Source organism: Takifugu flavidus, chromosome 1, assembly GCF_003711565.1.
Source record: "Takifugu flavidus isolate HTHZ2018 chromosome 1, ASM371156v2, whole genome shotgun sequence".
Lineage (NCBI taxonomy): Eukaryota > Metazoa > Chordata > Actinopteri > Tetraodontiformes > Tetraodontidae > Takifugu > Takifugu flavidus.
Window position 1 is genome coordinate 26,706,265 of NC_079520.1, and position 18,729 is coordinate 26,724,993.

Sequence of the window (18,729 nt, forward strand, 5' to 3'; positions counted from 1 at the left end):
TTTAATTGACTGATTATGACTCTGAACCTGCCCCGCATTTCCATCCGCACCTGTTCACATAGCAACGGCTTCCACGCCGCACGTTTGAGACCAGGACGAGGTTCAGGCCCAGAACCCACCAGCCTGGCAGCCAATTAGCTCCCGCCTGCCTGTGGCTAGCTTCTATAGCTTGAATGGATGTTTCTAAATCGAGCCTTCAAAGATCCATTTCAGAGTTACCTCGTCTTTAAATGAAAATCCATAAAAGTGGACACTGGCCTCAACTGCTCCACTTTAAAGTAAGTCGGAGCTTAATTATGTTCCTCAAAAAAAAACCTGTTAAAGTATTTTTGGGGGGAATGAGAGAGCTTTTGAATAAATGAAAACTGGGAGGGTTGACATCAAGGCCAGGAGAGAAGGAAGCAGCTCGCAGTCGGAAGCAGCTGCGTCCTCACACGAGCGCGTCTCTTTGATGGGGTTTGCATTTTTTAAGACCTTCTCAGTCAGGGAGCCTCTGAATTCATCCCCGGGCTTTAGCCCGCTGCTGCGTGAAATGTCAGCCCAGAGCTGGCGGCCCAGGTTCCCAGGAAAACTCTGCAGCGCGGCCGGCGGGGGCTCGCGGCGCGTGCGGACCCTCTCGCGGTGGACGGCGCCACTCCCCTGTCTTTGATGCAGCTGTCCTCGGGTGTCTTGTCCTCCAGCTGCTGCTCTGATGCGACAGCTTCGTGGATGCCAGTAATCCGCCGGACGGCGAGGCCTTAATAAGAGCCTCGCTCTCATTCTCTTCTCATCTCCTCGCCGGATTTAATCCTCCCACCTGCAGCCCAACACAAGAACCACCATTTTCTAATGACTGTCGGGGAAAAGATGCAATCTTCCGCTAACGTCTGACTGGTGCTGCTCATGGTTTTTTGTCACAGGCGTCCTGATGGTCGGGTTCGATGTTTTCCTTCGACGGTGACCCAAACCGCTCCCGACTCAAGCTGTGAGGGAAGAATCGCACCATAATAAGCTGCTGATATTCGAAAGATCAGGAAATCGGCACTGAACCGCATGATGTTCTCCATGTTCGGCCTCTGGTTTCATTCATCCAGGGTTATTTTTCAGCCTTCATACATGTTTTGCATAAATAAGTTCATTTTGATTGACAGGACCTCGGACCTGATGGTGACGTTAGCTCCCTCTTCATCAGGATGTGGACGGACTGAGAAGGATTTATACGTCTGTGCACATCGGAACTGGACGTTGATATGAGCTTGTGTCCACTGAGAGACACCAAAGTGATTTATCGGACGTTTTGTACCCTCAGAAAAGAGTGTCGCCCCCTGCTGGTCAGTTACAACCCTCTGAGTTTCTCCTGCAGCCGTTGGTGTGGAATTGATTGTTTTCGTTGGTAAAATTGTAACTTCCTGCCACATTGATTCGTCGGTGATCCAGACCCATTAAATCAAGGTGTTGCCATCGGACTATGGATGTTCTTAAATCACAATAATCCAGGTTCTGCTGCTCCTAGCGAGGAGTTTGAGGGGTGATGCCCAACAGGCCAGTAAACTGAGGCAAATCAGCCTCTTAACTTCCTCCTCGGGGACTTTTGGACATCAGTGATTTGTTTTGACTCTTCTTTCATGAGTTTAAGTTCTGACTGAGTGCTGATGTGAGCGAGATGAAAAGGACCTGGTTTAAAGAGATGCGCCGCGATCGGAGACACTTTTCAGAGGGTGAAGCGCCGCGCGGACGCTAACAGGCTCATTCCCGATTCAAAAGAACGCGTCGTTCTGCGTGTAGAATTCCGATTACAGCCGAGGAAGATGAAGCGCGCCGCCGTCCTCCCAGAGGGAAACAGCCTCGTGCTTTTTTAACGGTATGCTCGACACTTCCAGGAAATATGGCCGAATTCTCATCAATCCCAGAGGAAAAGTCACATCCTTCTTCCCTGGATTGGACGTGTTTTTGTTGCAGCGGCACCAGAAAAATGACCCACCATTATTCCTGCAGGCGACGCAGTCGTTGCCATCTGTCGCAGAGTTATGCTTTATATTTTAAATCGTCCATCGCGGCTCAAAATTAAGCTCTCATATTCTTTTTCTCTTAGACAATGTTGTCAAGGAGACGCATGGAAACGGGAAACACACCGGATAAGAAGCCATGCAGGCAGTTCTATTTGGATTCTTCCTGGATTCTTCATGTTCTACAGGTGAGCGTGATGCGTCAGCGTCGGGCCTGACCTCCAGGATCTCCTCGGGATCCGGCCTGTGAGTTTTTGATCATCTAGGCCTGAGAAAGAAACGGAGCAGCTCCCCTGGAGGCGACTCCCTGCCGAGGAAGCCAAATTAGCAACTACAACTGTGATATTTGGAATTCCAAATGTGCTTCCTGGTGGTGTCGATGTCTCCAGGGCTGGGAATAATGAATACAGAGAAGTAGGCAGAAGGACACGGCTCATTTTAAGAAGGGAAAATTTAGCTTTGGGGGTTAAAAATAACAGCTTTATTTGTCCATTAGCAGTGAATTCTGCATGTTTGAAAGGAAAAGTCCCACGTAAACCTTTGAGGGTCATTCCCTCCTCGTTCCCGCTAACGTAGAGCTGCTGCTCGCCCAGCTGCTGGCACGACTCTGCTGAAGAACCCGCTCGAATGTGGCACACCAGGCTGCAACCAATCGCTTATTCAGCCAGAACAAATGGGCCCTTCCTGCAGCTGCGCCTCCCCCAACACCGCCCACGGAATGCTGAAATGAGAGGACAAACGGTGCCGCATTCTCCCAGGGATGAGGACGCACCTGAGAGGTTGAAGACAGAGCGCCGTTTGACCCTTTGACCTCCACTGGAGCCGCCGTGCAGGAGGCTCAGGTGCGTCACAGAGCCGCTTTAAATGCTTTGAATCCCTGATCACATGGTTGTGCTCCCTCCGCAGTGCATTGTGGGATGCGGAGAACATGCAGAGGGGTCAGCTAGAGGTCAGCTGGTCGGAGCAGCGGGTCGGGAAGGTCACGTAGACCCGCTGAACCCGAGAAGGTCAGAGTTCGCGAGGCGTCAGCGAGCGCCTCGTAACCCTGCGGATTAATATTTTACACAAATGAGCCTTTATGTGCGTCTGTCCTCTTCGCTCCGTCTTCCTTCTTTGGATTCGTTCCGCAGCAACATCAGATCATCGTTGTTGTTGTTGTTGTTGTTGGGATTCACAAATTATTCATGTGGAGAAAACGCGGTGAGGCATTCATCATCATCAGCAGCATATAAGAGGACAAATCTTCCACTCCACTTCTGCATTGTTGTTCTTGTACAACCATCTCTCCCTCCCTCTATCGCTCCCCCACTCTCTGCCCCCCCCCCTCTGTAATGCTCTGGAGGCTGCGAGTGGTCACATGATGCACCACACACACGGACGCCATGACAGTCGCTCTGGTTGATCCCCCCCCCCCCCCCCCCACACACACACACACAGATTCCTGTAATAAAAGTCAGAAAAACATCAACTAGATATTTTTTTTAGTCCTTTGACATTCCCTTTAATCCGATGATGGACACAATCTGTTCCTGCGACGTTCCCCTTTCCAGTGGACGATAAGGTGGGTCCCTCTTTAATATTTAATGGCGGAGGAGATAATGCGTCCCGCCGCACCGCCGCTGCTTCCTGCCGCTGCTGCAGGACGCCGTTTGTCATCAATTCCCAGCGTTCCTCACTCCGGATGCTCCGGTTCTCCATAAACACAGAGGGCGCCACCAGCTCCTCCGGTGGCGACAGTCTTTGAACCTGATCTATATTTCACCGCCTGATTCAAAGAGAATAACTTGTGTGTCTGCGGGGGCCGGTCGGCGGTCAACGCATCGATCCGTCCCACGTGGCCCTCGTTGGAATCATCCATCGACTGGCCGCGTCCGAAGATCAATAGCGACCGCTGGAATCATCAGCGCCGCTTTGGTGTTAGAGGAGGACACGCCGGAGACGCCGACGGCTGGAGACGCTCCGGTGAAGCCGCGGGCTTTGTTCTGGTTCAGATCCCGATCTGATCCGGGGCCAGTTGGCACCATCCCTGCCCTGATGTTTCTGAGCGGTCGGTTCACCAGAACACCGTCGGCTCTGCGTCTTTGATCTCTTCACGCTTCACCTCCACCCGCTTCACGGGTTCAATCTTCTGCTCCTGCATTCATCTCCGCAGACATTAGTGGGTAATAGACGGGGCTGCAGCCATTTGTGGGGCTGTTTCGTGCCCGTCTTGCACGGCCTTCGCAATCAGGACGCCTGTAGATGTTCGATTATCCACAACACGCGGGCTTCTTCGGGGCTGGCGGAGCACAGGAAGCTCCATCAGAGGGAGAGCGGCGCCGTCATTATGTGGAGAGCTCGGCGTTTCAGCGGGGAAGAGGGTGATTATGCTGCAGCCGCGTCTTAACGATGTTTACCGACTCACTGGCGGTTCCAATCCGAGACGTTTGGAGTTCGCTTTAGGTGTTTAGGAGAGGAGGACCTCCTGACAGGTGGTTCAGGTGGTTCAGGTGGCCCCTCAGCCGGCGTCCTCGTTCTCCAGTGGGGATCCGTTTGGGGTCAGGAGTAGACATGCTGCCCACAGGAAGCAGAGGAAGCCTGGAATGGTCCCGGCTGGGATCACTGCGGTGCTGATCCATTTCTTTCTTCACCCTCGCTCCGTGAATCTAGAGTTTCATCAGCCTGTTGCCATCCCTCAAATGGAGGGTGTCACACCCCCAGCGCGCCTCTTCTCACCGTTTCCTCTGTTGATCAGCTTCCTCCTGAGGGTGGAGGTGGACCGGCTCTGCAGCCGTGGATCCCGAAGCGGCACCGTCAGCTGGGGAACAACGCCGCGCCGCTCATTAGCCGCCTGTAAACACAAACGCAGCTTTATGGAGGCTTCGGGAGCCCCGCTGGTCAAGTTGTCCCTTCATCTCTGTCAAGTGTGTTTTGGCCAACGGCCGTGCTGCGCTGAGCCGATTAAAAAGGGAAATTCCTGATAATACGATACGTTTTAGTCGTCCTGGGCTTTAATTTCAGGACGTTCCAGTCACACGTTGGGCTTTTGTGTTTAATCCTTTGTTAAATTGTCCAAAATGACGGTGTGAATGTAAAGATGTGCTTCCAGGGGAGGGGTGAAGTGAACGCTTTGTAGTTCTTTAGCCCCCCACCACACACACACACACACACACACACACACACACACACACACACACACACACACACACAGATTGGTGCTGCCTCGCCAGCAGATTATTGGCGTGTGTGGGTGTTTCTGCTGGACACGGAGGTCTGTGAGTCTAGCCAGGAGCTCAGGTTGTGTTCGGAATTCAGACCCTGCAGAGGGAAATGAACCCACTACTGCTCTACACACACACACACACACACACACACACACACACACGCTGCTCATCCCCCACTCCTTCACACCCTCTTTACATCCCAAACTCACGCCTTCAAACTGAAGTTCTCAAACAGATAATGAAGAAGTAGTGGGAGCCCACAGGATGAGCGGAGCCACAGACGGAACCCCTCGTGCCTAGAACCACTCACTCACGAGGTTCTGTCACGTTCCCGCCCCACCTGTCACATTCACCGACTCAGCCGGCATATTAGACGGCGCTCCGCTTGGCAGGAGAAGAAAGGTGGAAGCCGAGGGAATCTGCCGACTGGAGGATAAATGAGCGCAGCATTAGTATGCAGAGCAGCGCCGGAGCTAAAATACATCAAGACGTTCCAACAAATGTGAGGAATGATTGGATCCGACCCGAAATGTGTCACGTTTAGCACCTTTATGTGTGAGATTTCGCAGGTCCGAGCCATTTCAGATGTAAGCGGGGGGACTTCAGGCTGTATATCAAGAAGAACCGGTTTCTTATTGTGTGTGTGGATCACCATGGAGACGACTGTCCACACAGCCTGAGTTCAGTGGCCTGACGTTACTTCCATCAGCTCTATGAGCCGTCGTGCTCGGGAGACACGTGCAGCTCTGAAGAAGGAAGGATTTCTCCCGCTTTTACAAATGTCTGCATCCCGCAGGAGCGTTTCCACACGGAGAGAAGGGTGACGCGATCCCGCCAGAGGTGCCGGCGCCGCCGCCAGACGCCCGGAACGCTGTTCTGACCAACAGTAATAGCATAAGACAGCCCAAACAGCCAGGCGCCGCCGGATTCTCCATTATCGGCCTCTCAAATCTTCCCGATGTTCAAACCAGGCGTCAATTTTCTCCCAGAAAAAGGTTTTTGATTACAGACGGATGAGGATTGTCAGATTACCTCCGGGGCTTCACTTCTCCTCTTCATTTAAATGGAGTTTCCATTACCTGCTCTTCAGATTACTGCTATTTCATCCCCAAGCGTTGGCAGAAACAGGGATCAGGCTGGAGTCTGGGATAACAAGCGTGTTGTCTTCCTTTACAGTCAGGTTTTCACTCTGGACGATTGTTCCTGCAGCCCGGGCCCCCGCCGGAGAGCCGGGTTGCTGCTCAAACAGGCTTTTTCATCCATTATAAACGTCCGTCACGCAAAAAAAAGGCTCCATCTTACTGAAGAGGCCAAAGCGAAAGAGCCCTGGGCTCGTTAGAACAAAGGTTTTTGAGAGTTTCCTTAAAATCCCCCTGAATTTAACAAGAATTTGCACCGTTTTTGTGCTGGGTCAGAAAAGTCTGGATTTCCAGGTCACCTGAACCTTGACTGCTCCTAACCAACAGGTCACCATTGGGAATTCACCTGGAAAAACCTGGTTTTTTTACAGCGTTTTCCCCGAGAGCACCTGTGAAAGTCGTCTTCTCGCCCAAATAGATCATCTCTCTAAAGTTCTCCCTCTGATCCATCCCAGAATAATCCCGTCCAGTTTCCAACGGCCTGTGCGGGTTTATTAAAGACGGGAAGACTTCCGGCATGAATAAATGATCACGTTTAGACCGTTTGAGCAGCGGCGGCCTGATCGCCAAACGTGCGGCGTCGGCGACTTCGCCTCGTCCTCGGGATGCGTCGGATTTTAATTCGTGCCTTTCCTTTCACGCCAACTCTCCCTCATTACTCCCAAACAAACGTGCGCGTCCTCCGAGGAGCCCGGCTGGCGTTTCAAAGGCTCTCCCTCCCGGCCCGTCCTATCGCTTGGATTCTGCACCGCGGGGATTTCGCTCCTCTCATTTCCTCGCCGTCGCCGCTAAACCAAAGGAAATCTGCCTGAGCCTGAACTGAGTGCCAGCCGTAATGAGATTTGAGGGACTTCAAAGTGCGTCTCCTTTGAGAGGGAGCGATGGATGGGATGAAAAATAGGCCTGAAATGCTAATGTCCCACTGTGATGATGGGGATGAGTCAGCTTCGGCGGCGGCGCGGCACAAAGGCGAGTTTGGGCTGATCAGAAGTTGGCTGGTGGGTCCGCGTGTTGCCACCGCGTCCACGTATAAAAAAGGCCGGCGGGGGGGCGTCCGCGGGAGAGGCGGACTCATTAGCATCGCCGTGCACCTGGCGGAAGACCGGCACAAAGGTATCGGAGTCCTTCACCCCTCCTGAGGTCGGCGACGGATTTCCAGGCCGTTCCTCGTCCCGTCGGGCGGGATTAGAGGGTCTGGCTGGCCAACTCTCACCTGAACGTCAAGGTCAACCGGAGCGCTGTTGCCCCGGCAACAGGGAGCCATCGACGAGGCTCTCCACTTCAACAACAGACGCGCTAATTACGTTTATACTGCATAAATTAACTTAGAGGATGTAGAGTCTGCGTCCCTGACCTCGTTGACCTCTGACCTCCCTCAGAGGAAAGAACCTTTAGATCCAAAAGTAGGTTTATGCCGGGCTCCTAAAGGTTAAAGGTCAATCTGACCCAAAGCGACACCAAACCGGGTCCCAAACCCCCGAAGCCGTCGGAGAGAGAAGGCGACAGGTTAGCGATGCTAACGGCCACGACGCAGACCACAAATATTTGTTTGCTCGTTTGTCTTCTCAGCGACCCAGAACAGCCCGCGAGCTTCAGTCAGTCCAGAACTCGGTGCCGCCGGGTTATTTTAGGTTCTCGGATCATCACCGTGAAGAACAACTGCTTCGTTTTGAGTTTTACACCCCAACAGCCATCAGCTCTTTAGACTTAAATGACTTAAATGTCAAATGGGTCGGTGCCGTCCGGGTTCTGCATTTATACTCAGCCTGGCTTGTTGCTCATTTGTGAACGTGGTTCTTCACCGTGTGGACGAGCGTCACAGATTTAACGAGGGGCGAGAGTCCAGAGCCGCGGGCGTGAAGATCCACCTGAGGTTTAAAACCCAAAATTAGTGCCACTATTGTGCCGGGCTGGAAACCCTGGAGGAGTTTACGGACCCCAAGTTCTGCCAGGGCGGAGGATGAAGGTCGGATGAAGGTCAGTCTGAATCCCTCACAGCGTGCACGGGTGTCAGTGGACACGTGCACAGCCGGGCAGCATCTTGACTGGGTCCAAAACAACGGAACCAGAGTCTGTTTCAGTCGTCTGGTGGAGTCATATTGGGTGGGAGGGGGGAGGCGGGGGAGGGAGGGGGCTCCTCGTAAATAAATAAGAGGAGCAGAAGAGGCTCCGGCCGCGCAGGAGGCTGGGTTTGCGGTGCTGACATGTGTTGTGCATGTACAGTGCGTGCTTTGCGGTGGCGCTCCTGTAGAGAGCGGTAGACGGTTTGCAGAGCTCGGGCCGCTCTACTGTACAGCCGCGGAGGGAGGAGCGAACCGAGGGGGCTTGCTTTTCGGTTCCTTCCCTCCTGTCGTTGCAGCCTGTTCAAACGCTCCTGGAAGACCGCGAAGGGGGAAAACTAGTCGTTTCCACGCGGGCAAAAACAGAGCTTGTTTGTCGGTTGGAGGTCGTTTGGAGCGGAGGGAGATAATCCGAGACCGAGAGGAGCGGCAGCCCAGCGGAGGAGCACCGGGCTCGGAGAGGAGGACCGGGGGAGCCGCTGCCGCTGCACTGCTGGAGTACCGGACCACCATCCCGCCTCATTTCTGCCCCGATATCCCACCCGAACTGGAGTCCGCGCTCGGCTGACGGTGAGTGTGATTCAGCTGAAGGTTGCGTGCGGTGCGTGCGGTTGTTGGCGGTGCTGGCGTCGGTCGCCGGAGCTCCCGTGACAGGTCAGCCGCGGCAGGAGTGAACCGCGCCGGGCTGCTGTCGCTGACGCCCCCCTTCCATTTCCAGGCCGTAGCCACGCACGGCTTCATCGTTAGGAACTGCGCACGGGCCCGAACTTGGTGTGGCGCGCGCGCGCGCGCGGTCCAGTCACGCACGCACGCACGCGAACTTCTGGTTCCATCGCGCCGTGCCAGCTGTGCAGGCGCAGCGCTGCCCTTTAATGTTCTTTAAGTGTTTGCCTCACGCGGACGTGCCTCTTTGATGACATCACGCACCTTGACGCTTGACCTCTGACCTGTTTCTTCACTCCTGGGATCCTGATCTCAGAGGAGGACTGTCTGAAAGCTCCGCTCCTGCAGGCGCAAATGTGCATTTCATTAGAGCTGTCAGGGCCGCGGATTAAATTACCGCAGATGTTGTGCAAAAATTCTTATGCCGAAGATTTTTACAGTAACGTGGAGCAAAAGATCAGAGCAAAAGATCAGAGCAAAAGATCAGAGCAAAAGATCAGCGCGTGCCTCAAATCCTGGCCGCCAGCGGCTCCTCTGATGCAGCCTGAGGACTTTAGAGCTGCCGCGTGCCCGACGGCAGGAGGCTCGTTCCAGGTCAAAGGTCGAGGCCCTTTCGTGTCACCGCGGCCACAGTTGCTGAGGAAGTTCTCAGGGTCAGGTGGATTCAAGCTGCAGGTGTGAGCTGGAGGAGAAGCTGAGGAGAAGCTGAGGAGAAGCTGTGGAGAAGCTGGAGGAGAAGCTGGGGAGAAGCTGAGGAGAAGCTGAGAGAAGCTGAGGAGAAGCTGTGGAGAGCTGGAGGAGAAGCTGTGGAGAAGCTGAGGAGAAGCTGAGGAGAAGCTGTGGAGAAGCTGAGGAGAAGCTGTGGAGAAGCTGAGGAGAAGCTGGAGGAGAAGCTGAGGAGAAGCTGAGGAGAAGCTGGAGGAGAAGCTGGAGGAGAAGCTGGAGGAGAAGCTGAGGAGAAGCTGAGGAGAAGCTGAGGAGAAACTGTGTAACTGGAGCCACTTTCCTCTGCAGAACTAAACTCTTCTGCTCAGGCTGAGGTTACTCTGCAGCTGCTCGGTCATGTTTAATTTATTCACACAAAATCGATCTCCTCTCTCCTCTCCTCTCCTCTCCTCTCTCTCCTCTCCTCTCCTCTCCTCTCCTCTCCTCTCCTCTTCTTCTGGGGCCCCTTCAGGGGGGCCTAGAAGTGACCTTCTAAAGTCCCTTCCAGCAGCGACCTCCCCAGCGGGCCTCTTTTTCAGACTCTTTCTGCTGGGGCCTCCTCTCTTCTTTAGCCTTCTTCCTCCTCCCCCCCTTCCTCCCTCCTTCCCTCATCTTCCAGCCCTCCTTTGCTCCTCGTAGTTTGGCAACGGCGCTGAATGCATAGAAATGTAGAGCATGCGCTTATATAACCTTGGCTGTGCAGCTGACGGCCACCTCTGGATCTGCTCTGCTGTGTGATGATGTCAGAGCTGCTTGCACAGGCAGAGTGCATGCTGGGTAGGCCGGTACGTCGGGAGCACTTGCCCTGGGATGTTTGCCCATTTTCAGATGTTCTTCTTAGACCTGCAGGGATGGGAAATAGCGGCACATGCCCCATATTTGTTCAGGATTAGCAGCAGTTAGCTTCACGTGCTCGCTCTCTCCCTCCCCTTCGACCTCGTTGGGCTCTTTCTGCGTGTTTTTGGCCCCAGCCCGCGTCCGCACCCACCGCCGTCGCCTTATCAGCGGCCTCCCGCCGATTGTGACGTCTCAGCCGGCGACCTGTTGCAGCAAAGGGGGCGCGACGCTCCGCCGCTGATAAGCGCGTTGTCATGGTGAAGGTGTCAGGAGATCAGAAGCTCCTGTTGTCTCCCAGATACCAGGAGTCGTTTACAGGCTAGCAAACCACAAACTGTCTAAGAGGAAGCATTCGTAACCTCACGGTCGTTAATGTGGTGGTTTCACTTTGTTGCCGCGGCTCCCAGAAACATCAGCGATAATAAAAACTCATTAAAAACAAAGTTTTATTGACCAGAGGGAAAACTGAGACTGTTAAACTGGGCGACACCTCTCACTTGGCTCTGGCCGACTACAACCGGGGCCACTCACCGCTGGCTCTTCATCAACGGGAACTCTTGGCACTGTCGCCCGGGAGGATTATTTTCACCGCAAAGCAGCGCAGCTCTCCAACGGGGAGTCGCCGCCGTCGAAAAGTGAAGCCGGTGCGCGTTTGCAGAGGAGTTAAAGTGTCCCAGACGTTTCCCGTCGTAAAGCGATGATGAGGAGCGCAGAGAGATTCTCTGGAAGACGAATACCATCACACAAAGCCGTTCCTACTTCAGCTCCTCTGAATTGGGAGGCGTAAACGTGGGGGAAAGGTCGCGCTCTCTCGCTCCCTGTTCCGGATAATGTGGGTGGAGCGGTGCCAGCGGGACCTCCACCGCTAGCGCCAAATCACTCTTCTGGGCACCAAAACCAACCGGAACGTGGATGTTTTCACCGGATTTTCCACCTCGGAGCCTGGTAGAGTCAGAAATGGCAGCCGAACTTCACCCGAGACGTCATCGGATTTCATTTTCGTTCCGATTTGGCGCTTTAAACGCGTATGCTAGTCAGAAACCCGCGTTGGAACACTGCTGTAGCTGCACCAGTGTGAGCAACTGTTAGCTGCTAGCATCTCTGCCGGCTCGCGAGCTTGTTTTGCGTCATTCGGACGGGTAAGAAATCGAGTTTTGAATTCTCGTGCAGACAAACTTGGACGTTTTGTCATACGGGATAAAAATAGCCAAACGTTTCGTCACTCTGAATATTTATTGCACATTATTGTAACAACTTAGGAGAAGTGATTTGAAGCCTGGCTCCAGCTTTAATGACTTCATTGCTCTTATTGCTCACAGCTGGTTCCTCCATTGGCAAATGCCCCAGATTCTGGTCACGTGTCCGGTTACAGCGGTCGGATAACCGACAATGTGAGAGGGTTAGCGGGCGCGTTTGTATCCTGGCAGGCAGAAGGTTTAGCTCGGCTTTTATGTCTGTTTTTGAGGTTACAGATTTCCTCACTCTAGTTGAGAAACATCTGAACAGACGGTGAGCTCCTGTTGACTGGATCTCTCCTTTTCTGCTCGGTTTCGTAAGGGAAATCCTCGACTGACTTCGCGTCTACAAATTTCCGAATTTCACTTTCTGCGCTTTTTGAAATCGCTTCCCGAAGGCGTCATAATGAAGTCATTTCCTTAAAATGGAATATTCTTCCAATTAAACGTGGAATGACAGTAAACTGTGACTCTGAATTCAGCTTCATTTCATCTGATCGTTGTGCCGTTTGCAGAGGTTTTTAGAGAGGCTATTGCTGGTCTCCTGCACCACACTGCCCCCCGTGTTGGGTGGTGGTACTGCAGGCCTCCAAGAACACGTTCAGAAACGCGACAGAAATGAATCCCGGCTCGGAGTCGAGCTTCCTGGTGCGGCGGAGCAGCTTTGGCTCCGGGGATCACACGTGGATCTACTTTTGGACGTTCTCTTCTGGTCTCGATGTGCATTCTGTCCACGGCTGCTGGTTGAAATCCGAAGCTTGTTTTCTTTCATAATATCTGTTGATGGCCTTGGCATGTTTCCGTCAATGAACGCTTTCACCTGGGCTTCCATTTACCTTGGAGAAAGCGGTTCCTGCCTGGTGGGACGCAAATCTCGGATCGAATCCAGCCCATGAGGAATGGATCTTTCCTCCACTGATGGGTAAATCCAATCCACGAAGGCTGGAATCCAGCCAGGTTTTGCATCCTACCAGGGAGAAACCGCTTTCTCAAAGGTAAATGGAACCCCAGGTGAAATTGTTTACCTGTAGGACAGGAAGTCTGGCATGAATCCAGCCCTTGAGGACTGGATTTGCCCACCCCTGCTCCTGGGCATGTTTAATAAAGGTGCAGCCCTTCCTATATCACCTCCGCAGGCTTTACCTGCTCATCGCTGCTGTTCTGCTGGATTTAACCCCTCAGATCTGAGCGAGTGTGAGTGTCTGCTGGGTGATGATATCCTGAATTTGAGGTTCAGGGCTGATGTTCCTCAGACGTTCGTGCGATATTACTCGTTCATTCGGGTGTGGAATTTTCAGGTTTACACCTGGAGGGCTGCTCCTCGGAGATTAAGCTCGCGGGTAATCTCACCTGAGCTCTGGAGACAAGAATAATCATTAATGAAACGAGCCGAGTGGCCGACGTTCAATCTCAGCCTGTCGTTAATCCGAGGAATCTACCTATTCGTGCTGGTCGCCAAGTAATAAAGAGCTACCTTCAAGGAGGCCCAAGGAACGCCCCCGCAGAGCCAAATGCCCTTTGGCAAGTGCACACTAACACACACACACACACACGTGCATTGTGAGAATTGCTGCCGTCCACACTCGTCATCCAAGACGTCTCAACTGCAGCCAATCAGCTAAAGTGTGTGTCGGGCGCCGCTCCCAGTAGATTCGCTTTCTGGCTGGATTTAAAAGAATCACGTTAGTTTATCCGGTGTGTGTTGGCTCCCGGCGGTACCTGCGCCGTTCCCTGGCGTGCGTGTGTGCGGAGTGTCTTCTGAGGGGTTCTGGCGTGGAGGAGGGGCTACAGAGAACACTTCCTGTTGGCAGTAGCTCCGGTCCATCAGCACTTAAGCCGGTTGAGGAATGACTGCGGCGCCTGCACGCCGTCAGAGGCCGGACGCCGGCAGCTGTCCTTGGTTAGCCTGCTATCGCGCGCAGCCGCGGCCCCTCCGAGCGGCACGCGTTGCATTACAGACAGCCAGTGTTTGCTCAAAAGCACGCTGTCATTTCTCTACCAAACTATTTGTTCAACCTTTAACCGTTGACTTGGGGCCCTTCCTCTTCAACACAAACAGCTTTTTTTCCGGATGTGCTCGAGGCTGTTGGTGGTGCGGAGGTGTGGGCGGCGACTTGTGTTCCCTTTGGCTGCATCCCCGACCCTGGAACTGGTTGGGAACGCTACAACCTGCCCCCCCCATCACAGATGTAGTGCTGCTCAGTGCCAAGGCTGGCAGCAACTAGCCGACTTGCTGTGTGTGTGTGTGAGTGTGTGTGTGTGTGTGTGTGTGAGGGATGTTTGACCAGGTAACATCGGTCTGACGGGACTGAGGCGAGGCGCCGCTGCACTGCTCACGTAACGTGTAGAACCGTGTAGGAGAGACATTTACCGTCTCGTTAATGGTCTGAGTCGGGGCGTGGCAGGACTGAAGGTGACCTCTGACCCCCCCTCAGGTTGTTACTGAACACGTGAGCTGCTGCATGTAGAAGCAGAAGGTTGTTTGCCTTCATTTAAAATGAAATTATACGTCACATGCGTCATTTTTAATGTGTACAGATGCAGTACAAAGATTTAAAATTCTAATGCTGTCGCTCTTGTGAGGATAAAAGATTCAGTCCTAGCAAATATTAGCAGAAGCCGCTGGCTAGGATTAGCTGTTTTTCTATTAACTTGATAAATTGATGAATTACTTGGCTGGCGTATTCACAGCCACGATCATCAGATGATTGTTATGGTATTTAGAATGTGAAATGAGCGCCATTTGGGAGACTTAGTCTGGCTGCGTGTGTTTATGCTAAAGCGCATGTGAAACGCAGCTCCGACACATTCCAGTCATAGCAGCGCACGTTTGTGCTGCCCGATTTTATTATTAGAAATGAGCACGAGCGCCTTTCCAGCCCATGAATAATTGATTATTGACCCATCTCTGTCCCGGCAGCGCTCTCGTTACGCGCACGGCACAACAAGCAAGCGCTCCGCTTCCTGTCAAATCCCACACACGGAGCGTAAAGCGACCGTCTGCCCCGGCCCAAAACGCTGCGTTCGGGCGTTCTCGCTCTCCTGGATGAGTCTGAGTCTGAGAGGGAGGAGAAGATGGCGATGGAGGGCGGACATCGGAGACGGTTCTTCTGCTGCGGAGTGGACCGGGATGATGTCCAGCCCAGCAGATCCATCTCCACACTGGTTCAGTTACAGCCCTGCGTGTGTGTGTGTGTGCGTGTGTGTGTGTCGGGATCCACTTCAGTCTTTTACGTATGCAAACCAGCACTTCTGTGACAGCGAAACACAGCGTAGTAATCTGCCGTGGAAAAGGCTGGTTTTTCCCACAGTGCCACCGGGAAGCAGCGAATAGGATTAGCGCAGAAATGAGCATTAATTGAATAAACGCACCCCTCATCTGGAACCGAATACAAATGGAGGAAATTAAGTTAATTCCAGCTTGAAATAGATGCTGGATGTGGCTGCCTATAGGTGAGAAGCACGGGTTGATGTTAGCCTAAGAGCAGATTGTGGAAAAGTAGTTCCTCAGCTGATGATGAAGATTGTGAGGATAACAAATCCCTGAGCGTTCAATATTTACAAGGTGTGGTTTTTCTGTGTGTGTGTGTGTGTGTGTGAGTTGCTCCTCCCTCTCTGACGCTGACACGTGTCCTGTGGAGGGTCAGAGTCATAAACACCAAACCGTCTTTAATGGTTCGAATATCCTGCTGTAGGATCTGGACTCTAATCTGTCACAACCATCTGCTGGATGTTGGAGCCACCGCTCGATGTCACAGGACCCTTGTGTGTGTGTGTGTGTGTGTGTGTGTGTGTGTGTGTGTGTTGGGGGGAGCATTCTGTTGCTAGAATACTCTTGAGATCTTGAGAAGGTGGAGTCGTTGCAAAAAAAAGCATCATTCCTAAGTGGATCTCCTTTCTGTGCATTTCTGAGAGAATCCCTATTCACATCTGCAGCGAAACGTGCACGTAGAGCGCCCGGCGTCGACCGGCCCGAGCGCCGTCAGGTCTGACCCCGGCCTGTGAGCAGATGCCCCTCTTATCTGCTCGGCCTGCACCCTTGCATATTTATCCCTCCGGCGCCCGAGCGCTGGCTTAGCATGTGGATTAGCTGGAGAATCGCGCGCACGGATGATCGGGGCCGGTCGAGACAAAGTGTTGAGCTTCCTCAGGTGCAGCACTGCCTGAAATCCAAGGGGGGGGAGGGGGGGGGGGGTTAGCTTACTGCGGGAGATCAATCTTGTCACGTTTCAACCGGACGCCTGAAGACGCTCCTCAAACCGTAATTTTTGAAAACAAATCCTCTCGATTTCTTTGCCCGAGAGCAGACATTCAGCAGTAAGCACGGGAAGTATCGTGTGATGGAAAGCTGATAGTTTTCCAAAAGCAGGTGGAGAGATGAGAACGATCAGCAGACGACCAAACAACCTTGAAAACTGCTTTTGGTTCATCAGAACATGAAGCGGAATCACAGTTACAGAGAAAAGTCTGTGAAGCCTGTGGTCCATGTGGGCGGGGCAGTGGACATGTGGGCGGGGCAGTGGGCGGAGTAGTGGATGTGTGGGCGGTATCATGGGCATGTGGGCGGGGCCATCATCCCTGGAGGTGCTTGGCTATTCAGCAATTTGAGTCAGAAGCTCGTAATCTTCCCAGTTTTATGAGGACTGCTCAGTCATCCCCGCACCCTCATGTTCCTGCTGTATTCCCACATGCACACGGATCATCCAGACTATGAAACCAGCTGGATTTAATCCATTCCATAAGAGAACGGGGAACAGAACAGAAACAAATAACATTCTTCAGCAGAACTGCGCTTCCGGCTCTGAAATTCTTGCAAAGTTCACGCCACAAACTCCTTTTTTGATTCCTCCAGCCAGCCTAAGCCTAAAGTTAGACACTTCATTTGGCTCCAGGATTAGACATCTAAGCCCTTAAGTGGTAATCTGGTCACATGAAAATCTAAAATCGGTTTACACGGACGAGGAGCCCTCCCTCTTCCCTGTGGGATTTTCCTCTCTTGAACTGCTGAAACTTCCCCCGTGTCATGCGTGACATGGCGCTGCGTGCATGCATCAGCGGCCGGTAGCCACTCCCGTGCCACAGGTTTCCTCGGTTTCACCGTGTTCACCGTGTTCCCGGGGACATGTGGGACTCACAGACCTCTGGTGTGATGAGACCTGTGCTGGGTCACAGACCGGAACCACATGGCGGGCGTCTGACCGGCACGGTAAGGCGCACCTCTGCAGCTTGTGTAGTCAGCTTTAGTCTTGCAGAGAGACGATCCGATGTGGACGGTAGCTACACGTACGCTATCGCCCTCGCCTATTTTTTAGCTAACTGTAAAATGCTGACAATTGTAGCGAGTTAAAGCTAAAACGCTGCAGTTTGCCCGCCTCCTCTCAGGTCCGTGTTGACGCAACAACGGCTTAAGGCTTTTATTTACAAGCCAAATGAGATGTTCCGGGGCGGAGTATATTCACACATGCGTTTCCTCAGGTGGAATTTGAAGGTGAGGCTCTGGTTTTCTGTCTCTCCCAGTGGCTGAGGCCTCCATATGGAAGCTCTGTGCTTCCAGAGTGAGAACTCCGGGAGCTCCGTTAGCCTGGTCCGGTTCCGCTCGGGGAGCGTTGAAACTCTCCTGTTTTCATAACTGCGGCGTCCCTCAGCCTCGCCAGCTGGGTCACAACCTGTGACGGGATCCGGAACAGGATCTGAGCAGTGTTGATGCCTCTTTTCTCTGCTCTTCACAACATCGCAGGTTCTAAAAGGTCGTAGGCGTTTCAGCGCTAGCACGTGTAGCTCTGACGCTACAGGAGACGAATCAGTATTAAAGTCATGATGGCAAACTTTGAGGTTAGCTGAGCTGGTTGGACAGAGGCTGTGCAGCACCCGCGAGTCTGTGGGGAAACAGGTGGGAACAGGCAAAGTCCCTGGATACCTGCGGTTCAGTTGTGCACGCCCTTGAAAAAACCTCCATTTAATTAAGCGGCAGCCCTGCTAGCCTTGGGAAAACCATTAAAAAGGAATAATAATAATAATAATTATGTTATGGAATTAGCAGCTGACATATTCATGTTTAGGCAATTAAGTCGGAAAAATAACATCAACTGACACTAATTAAAAACGCTGCGATAAGGGAGCGACAAACCCAAACTCGCAGCGCGTTCGTTCGTCGTAAAAGAAAGTTCGGCCGAGACTTTGGATTTTCGCTGTTTTCAGCTAGCTTCATATGCCGACACGCACGCGCGTACCGATCCCGACGCACACGTTCATCGCGGTAACCTCAATTTCTCTCTCTTCTCTGTTTTTGATTCCAGTAATCGGGTTTTTTCTTCACGCGGCTGCACTTCCTGTCTGGTCATAACCAGAGAATTGAGACATTTCAAGAGTGTTTGTTTCCGTTGTCTCTTTCTCTCTGTCTGACATGAAGAGCTGTTTGTTGTGTGATTTCCCCCACATGCCTTACGTGCAGGATCAACCAGCTGCAGCTGTGATGCGCTAGCGTAGAGTGAGAACCTGCGGTTTCTTTGAGAGCGCCCTCATTGACTGACAGGAAGTGGCTGTTGCTGCCTCCCAAACAGAAATGCTCCTCGTTCGCTGCTCTTTGTTACCCAACTGTTGCCTTCAGCCCCACGCTGGGATCAGTTGGAGGGGTGGGATCTGTTCAGAGCACCTTAGCCGCGCACAGCAGAAGCATTTTAATGAGCCTTATTGTTCCCTTTGTGGCTCTCGTACTTCCTTACTTCCTGGCAGGTGAGCAGGCGCCCTTCGGCTGTAGCTCCTGAAGTGTCCTGGCCCCGCCCATTTAATCAAGTAGATATGACTAGTGTGGACTTTGAGCAGCTAGGCGTCCCACAATGTAGGTCTTGCAACGTTAGCACGTGTAGCTCTGATGCTAGACCTCACAACTTCCCAGGTTCTTC

The 18,729-nt window shown here is 52.8% G+C and overlaps 1 protein-coding gene and 1 long non-coding RNA gene across 3 annotated transcripts in view; one reads left to right on the forward strand and one right to left on the reverse strand.

The window, feature by feature from the left end:
• Positions 1-3,326: 3,326 nt before the first annotated feature.
• On the reverse strand, positions 3,327-7,773 carry LOC130536536 (uncharacterized). Its single transcript, XR_008953401.1, has 3 exons — positions 5,736-7,773; positions 5,398-5,614; positions 3,327-4,815 (listed from the first exon to the last, which is right to left on the reverse strand). It is a non-coding gene; the product is annotated as an uncharacterized LOC130536536 (long non-coding RNA).
• Positions 7,774-8,521: 748 nt separating this feature from the next.
• LOC130536354 (thyroid hormone receptor alpha-B) overlaps positions 8,522-18,729 on the forward strand; it is a 48,264-nt gene continuing 38,056 nt past the window's right edge. For both annotated transcript variants that reach the window (XM_057052236.1, XM_057052245.1), the window contains exon 1: positions 8,522-8,957. The gene's annotated coding sequence lies outside the window, so the exon portion shown is untranslated. The remainder of the gene's footprint in view (positions 8,958-18,729) is intronic.